This window comes from Ursus americanus, chromosome 30 (assembly GCF_024610735.1).
Source record: "Ursus americanus isolate L20-20 chromosome 30, mUrsAme1.1.p, whole genome shotgun sequence".
Taxonomy (NCBI): domain Eukaryota; kingdom Metazoa; phylum Chordata; class Mammalia; order Carnivora; family Ursidae; genus Ursus; species Ursus americanus.
In genome coordinates, this window is record NC_142156.1 from 31,052,560 (window position 1) to 31,059,776 (window position 7,217).

Genomic DNA, 7,217 nt, shown 5'->3' on the forward strand with positions numbered 1-7,217 from the left:
CACCCTCCCCCTCCAGATGTGGGCACAGCTGTATTTTTAGAGCAGCCAACCACAAGGACATTCTTTCCATCTAATTAAGATGGCTTCAAATTTCCTAGCGGCAACCAGTCTCCTGGTCCAGTCCTCAAATATCAACGGGTGGCCAGGAGGGGCTGCTGCAGCTGGTTGTAGCCTGCCCTCGCTTCCTCCCTCCCTCCCTCCCTCCCTCCCTCCCTCCCTTCCTTCCTTTTCTTCTTTTTTTGAACCATTTCATTGGAAATGAGACCCAGGACTGGAATGAAGCCTGCCAGCCCTGAGGGGGAGGGTGAAGCAGGATTTGGGGTAGGGCTCGCAGGCCTGGTCTTCTGCACCCCTGCCCCCCCGCCGGGGATGTCCAACTGGGCTGCAGCCCCCCCCCCCCGCCCCCGCCCGCCCCGCGTTCACATACCCAAGGGTACGGCCTGTCTGGGACAAGCGTGCGGATCAGGAGAGGGCCAGGCGCCTGTCCTCAGGAGGCGCAGTGCAGGGAAGGTCATCAGACACACACCGGCCTGAAGACACACTGCGCGCGCAGTGCTGGTTATGATGTCCCGGTTTTGCGGGTAAGCGAACGACTCAGAGAGAGGAGCTACCTGTTAGGACCGCAGAAGCCCCGCTGGGGGTGGCCGCAGCCTCTAGCTGGAAAGCCGTGCATGGTGGTGTCCAAGGTCGGCTGGCCTCCTGACCTCTGCCCCCATACCTCCTCCAGAGGCTTCTGGGGCGGTGGGCGGGGGGGGGGGGGGGTCAGAGGCAGCCATCCCCATGTGAGGAACGGGAAAGACCACGAGGAGGACGGGCCTTTGGGTGGCCTCGAGCCACAGGGAGCTCCAGGCTGCTCCCACTTTGCAGCACCTCCGGGGAATGGAGGCCCAGAGAGGCTGAGGCAGGCCCAGAACGGGTGCACCCTAAGTCAGGTGCTAGGTACCTTACCCTGGGGTAGGGCTCCGCCCAGCACTCAGGCCCGGAGACGCCCGAGACTGAGCCCTGGAGGAGAGGCGGGGCGGGGGAGGCTGGCTCCGAACTGAGCCCCACTCCAGGGGGGACGGCGCTAGCCCAGCCCACTGGCCCGCCCTCAAGGAGCAGAGACGAGGCGGGGAGGGGGGACCGCCAGCAGAGTTTCGGCCCCAGGCCCTGGCCCACCTGGTGTGGCACAGGCTGGGTGCGCAGGACAGAGGCAGGGAAATCACCCGGGGGTGGGTGGAGGAGGAGAAGCCGGGGCCTAGGCCAGGGCTCAGACGCCCAGGCTTTGTGGGGGCAGCTCGGTCCCCTGAAGTGCCGCCGCACCAGGTGACGGAGAGTTCCGGGCCAGAACGGAGCCCTCCCGAGGCGGCGCAGCTAGGTGGGGCCGGAGGAGCTCGGGGGAGCGCGCTGCGGCACAGCCTGGCCTTTGTCGCCCCCTCGTGGCCGGAGCGGGTGGCAGCAGCGTGGGGGAAATCTCCGGAACCCAGCGGGCTGAACCGGTCCCTGGGGGGTCTGGAGGCCAGCTCTGTGGGACGTCCCGCTCGCGCCAGCGCTGGGACCCAGGCCCGGGCAACAGGCAGAGGCATTTTCTGGGACAGGCCGGTCCGAGAGGCGGCCCTGTTGCTTCTGTAGGGGTAAAGAGCAGCAGAGCCGGCTTGCTGGGGGTGTGGCCTGGACCCCCATGGGAGTCTTACTGGCTTTTCTGTATTTATTATTTTTTTAAATTTAAATTCAATTAATTAACATGTAATGTATTATTGGTTAAAGAGGTACAGGTCTGTGATTTATCAGTCTTATATAATACCCAGTGTTCATTATATCACATGCCCTCCTTAATGTCCATCACCCAGTTACCCCATCCCTCCAACCCCTCTCCCCTCCAGCGACCCTCAAGTTAATTTTTTCTAAAGATTTTATTTATTTATTTGACAGAGATAGAGACACAGCCAGCGAGAGAGGGAACACAAGCAGGGGGAGTGGGAGAGGAAGAAGCAGGCTCCTAGCGGAGGAGCCTGATATGGGGCTTGATCCCATAACGCCGGGATCACGCCCTGAACCCAAGGCAGATGCTTAACGACTGCGCCACCCAGGCGCCCCTCAAGTTTATTTCCTGTGATTAAGAGTCTCTTATGGTTTGTCTCCCTCTCTGGTTTCGTCTTGTTTTGTTTTTTCCTCTCTTCCCCTATGATCCTCTGCCTTGTTTCTCAAATTCCACGTATCAGTGGGATCATATGGTAATTGTCTTTCTCTGACTTATTTCGCTTAGCATAATGCCCTCTATTTCTATCCACCTCGTTGCATGTATTGATTATTTTTAAACACAGTCTTTGTTTTTGTTTTTAAAATTTTATTTATTTGACAGAGAGAACATAAGCGGCGGGGACGGGGGTGGGGAGCTGCAGAGGGAGAAGGAGAAGCAGGCTCCCCGCAGAGCAGGGATCCCAGTGTGAGACTAGATCCCAGGACCCTGGGATCGTGATCTGAGCCGAAGGAGGATGCTTAACCGACTGAGCCCCCAGGCGCGCTGTATTGATTATTTTTAGCGTGAGCAGTACTTCTCCCTGCTTCCTGCTGAGTGCCAGGGCAGATCCCCGCCCGCTCTGAGCCTCAGTTTCCCTATCTCTAGAGTGAAAGGCCCTAGCTTGTAGGAGGCGGCGTGGAGGCGTGAACTCGCACCGAGGGGGAGGGCTGTCGCCACTCTACACTAGCCATGGGCTGCGCCTATTGTGAGGGGCTGGTGGCTGTGGCAGGTCACCCCTCTTCCCCTACCCCTCACTTCCACCTTCTCAGGACACCAACTAGGTGAGAATCAAATGCAGAAAGCCAAGGGTTGGAAGAGTCAAGGGGTGTCCTTTCGACACTCCCAACTCTTTTGTGGTTTGGCAGCACTATTGGGGCTGGGCGGGCAGGGCTCCCCCATCAGGCAGGGTCTGCCCTCCGGACTTGGGATCTGAGGAAAACCAGCTCCGACTTCCAGCAGGGTTGTTGCAGGTCCGTGCTTGACCTTGTGGAGTCTTGGGCGATGTGGGAAACACAGGCAAAAGAAAAAAAATTCCTTACTACTTAGAGCCAATTGACAAGTCCTTGAAACAGGCAAGATGACCTTCCTCTGGGAGCTCAGCTGCCTCCACGTTAATACTTTGCTAAGGGCGAGAGGCCCAACCTCCCAGGATCCTGTAAGTCTTCTTTAACATATAAAAATTCCTTTGGAAACGTCCTTTATCTCTCCTCCCCAAGATACATGTTGGCAATCTCCCCCAAGCATATGGCCCACCGACCGTACACATCTGAAGGATCTCACAACTAGGGTTTCCTAGATAGTAATAAATGACCTTTTCCCAGCAGCAGCTAGCCTCTCAAGGTCCTGGAAACCTTGCTTCCAAATCCCTCTCCCTACCCGCCTCCCAACTTGAAAGTGTATAATCAGCCACTCGTCATAAGCCCAGTGCAGCTCTTTCTGACCATGGGTCCTGTCCCCGTGCTTTAATAAAACCGCTACCTTTTTGCACCCAAGATGCCTCAGAATTCTTTCTTGGCCATGGGCTCTGAACCCCAACAATTTCTGTATCATCAGGGACTCATTTGCAAAGGAGACTGATCCACCCACGGAAGAATTTGCTGAGAAGATTGGCATAGAGCACCCGGCCATCAGTGACTCACACCTTGACCTTCATGCTCAAGGTTAAACTCCCAGTTAATGTTTCCTGAGGAGAAACCTCAGCTTCTGGCTTAAGGATAATAATTAAAGGCTGGGGAACCCAGGCACCTGGGCGAGGTGTCAGGTGGCATTTCAGGGAGAAGGGAGGGGCAACTGAACATTATCCAAGTATTAGTAGTGGTCCTGGACACAGACTGTTAAACCCAGGGCCACCTGGGTGGCTCAGTCCGTTGAGCGTCTGACTCCTGATTTTGGCTCAGGTCATGATCTCGGGGTCCTGAGATGGAGCTCTTTGTGGAGCCCCACACTCAGCAGGGAGTCTGATGGGGGTCTCTCTCTCCCTCTGCCCCACCCCCACTCATGCTCTCTGTCTCTCAAATAAATACATCTTTTTTTGAGTTTTTTTGTGATTTATTTTTATTGACACATAATGTATTATTTGTTTCAGGAGTTCAGGTCTGTGATTCATCAATCTTACACAATTCATAACGCTCAGCATAGCACAGACCCTCCCCAATGTCCATCACCCAGCCACCCCATCCTCCCCACCCCCCTCCACTCCAGCAACCCTCAGTTTGTTTCCTAAGATTAAGAGTCTCTTACGTATGGTTTGTCTCCCTCTCTGGTTTCGTCTTGTTTCATTTTTTCCTCTCTTCCCCTATGATCCTCTGCCTTGTTTCTCAAATTCCACATATCAGTGAGATCATGTGATAATTGTCTTTCTCTGATTGACTTATTTTGCTTAGCATAATACTCTCTAGTTCCATCCACGTTGTTGCAAATGGCAAGACTTCATTTTTGATGGCTGCATAATATTACATTGTGTGTGTGTGTGTGTGTGTGTGTGTGTGTGTGTGTGTGTGTGTGTCACATCCTCTTTATCCATGTCGATGTACATCCAGGCTCCTTCCATAGTTTGGCTATTGTGGACATTGCTGCTAGAAACATTAGGGTGCAGGTGCCCCTTCGGATCACTATGTCTGTATCTTTGGGGTAAATACCCAGTAGTGCAATTGCTGGGTCATAGGGTAGCTCTATTTTCAACTTTTTAAGGAACCTCCATACTGTTTTCCAGAGTGGCTGCACCAGCTTGCATTCCACCAACAGTGTAGGAGGGTTCCACTTTCTCCACACCCTCGCCAACATCTGTCGTTTCCTGACTTGTTAATTTTAGCCATTGTGACTGATGTGAGGTGGTATCTCATTGTGCTTTTGATTTGTATTTCCCTGATGTCGGGTGATATGGAGCACTTTTTCATGTGTCTGTTGGCCATATGGATGTCTTCTTTGCCGAAGTGTCTGCTCATGTCTTCCGCCTATTTCTTGATTGGATTATTTGTTCTTTGGGTGTTGAGTTTGATAAGTTCTTTATAGATTTTGGATACTAGCCCTTTATCTGGTATGTCGTTTGCAAATATCTTCTCCCATTCTCTCGGTTGTCTTTTGGTTTTGTTGACTGTTTCCTTTGCTGTGCAGAAGCTTTTTATCTTGATGAAATCCCAATAGTTCATTTTTGCCCTTGCTTCCCTTACCTTTGGCGACGTGTCTAGGAAGAAGTTGCTACGGCAGAGGTCGAAGAGGTTGCCGCCTGGGTTCTCCTAGGATTTTGTTGGATTCCTTTCCCACAGTGAGGTCTTTCATCCATGTTGAGTCTATTTTTGTGTATGGTGTAAAGAAATGGTCCAGTTTTGTTCTTCTGCGTGTGGCTGTCCAATTTTGCAAACAGTCAATTCTTGAGCATGGGAGTAAGAGTTCCTCTTTTCAGGCAGACCCAGGAGTGGAACTGCTGGAATTGGCTGGGTTGCCAGGTGTTTGCAACTCCCATTTTCTAGATCTGCCCAAATTGCTCTCCGGCGTCATTGCACCATCTCCATGTTCATCACCAGTGACCATTCCAGCTGATCCTTGCCACCTTGGTGTTGGCCGACTGAAGCTGCCAGTCTGTTGAGTGTGACACCAACACTCTGCTGTGGATCCAGTTTGCATTTCCTGATTGCTGATGCAGGCGACCATCTTTTCGGTGTTTTTTGGCCACTTCTGCTTTCTGTTTTATAAATTCTCTGTTCACAGATTTTGCCCATTTTCTTGTTTTTATTGATATGTAGGATTTCTTTATATATCCCGAATACTAATACTTTTTTGGACAGCTTCTCTGATGTGGTAGCTTTTAGTCTCACCTTTTCATGGTATCTTTTAACATAGACTTTTATTTATGCTCATTTTTTTAAATGATTTTATTTATTTGACAGAGAGAGAGAGGAGGGCAGTGCACAAGCAGGGGGAATGGCAGGCTCCCCACTGAGCAAGGAGACTGATGCAGACTCGATCCCAGGACCCCGAGATCATGACCTGAGCTGAAGGTAGGCACTTAACTGACTGAGCCACCCAGGCATCCCTAACATAGATTTTATTTATTTATTTGACAGACAGAGAGAGAGAATACAAGTAGGCAGAGCAGCAGGCAGAGGGAGAGGGAGAAGCAGGCTCCCCACAGAGCAGGGAGCCCAATGTGGGACTTGATCCCAGGGCTCTGGGATCATGACCTGAGCCGAAGGCAGATGCTTAACCGACTGAGCCACCCAGGTGCCCGAGATTTTTAATGTTATAATTTTATTATTACTATTTGTAAAGTAGGCTCCACACCCAACATGGGGCTTGAACTCATGACACTGAGATCAAGAGTTGCATGCTCTAACATGGAGCCGGCCAGGTGCCACTAGATTTTGATTTTTAATGATGTTAAATCCTCATAAGAAACCTGTATGTCTTATCCTTATTTATTGTAGAGGCCACTTTTAGGCGACCAACTTGAGCAACGGACACCTGAGGTAGAAGGGCACACAGTGACCACATACCCCCTTGCTGAATACAAACGAGGTCCATTAGGCGACCCACCTCAAAATATCCATAAGCCCAACTGACTAAGACAGCTATTTGCGGGGGGGGGGGGGAATGGTTTTTGTTTTTGCTTTTGTTTTTTGGAAGGAAAGGAATCTATTTAAATAAAGTATTAGCAACCGAAACCAACGATGTGTTAACAGCAACAGTTACAACAGTGTGAGCAAGTTGTGTTTATCCCAAGAATTCAAGGACTAATTACCCTTAGAAACTCTATTGATGTAACTGAGCTCATAAACAGTAAAGTAGAACCCATATGATCATCTCAACAGGTGCAGAGAACTCATGCAATTAGCAACTGCTCCTATCTTACTGTATTTTTCCTTAAAAATGCAGGTGTTCTTAGAAAATCATTTTTTTAAAAGATTTTTATTTATTTGTCAGAGAGAGAGAGTACAAGCAGGGGGAGCAGCAGGCAGAGCAGGCAGAGGGAGAGCAAGGAGCTGGAGGCGGGACTCCATCCGGGACTCAGGGATCATGCCCTGAGCCAAAGGCAGAGGCCCAACCGACTGAGCCACCCATGGGGCTCTGTTTGTAGAAGTTTTTAAAAGTTCAGAGCAGCAGGGATTCCTGGGTGGCTCAGTCAGTTACACAAACGACTCTTGATTTTGGCTCAGGTCATGATCTCAGGGTCTAGTGATGGTGCCCCCAGTTGGGCTGGGCGCTGAGAGAGAAGCCTGCT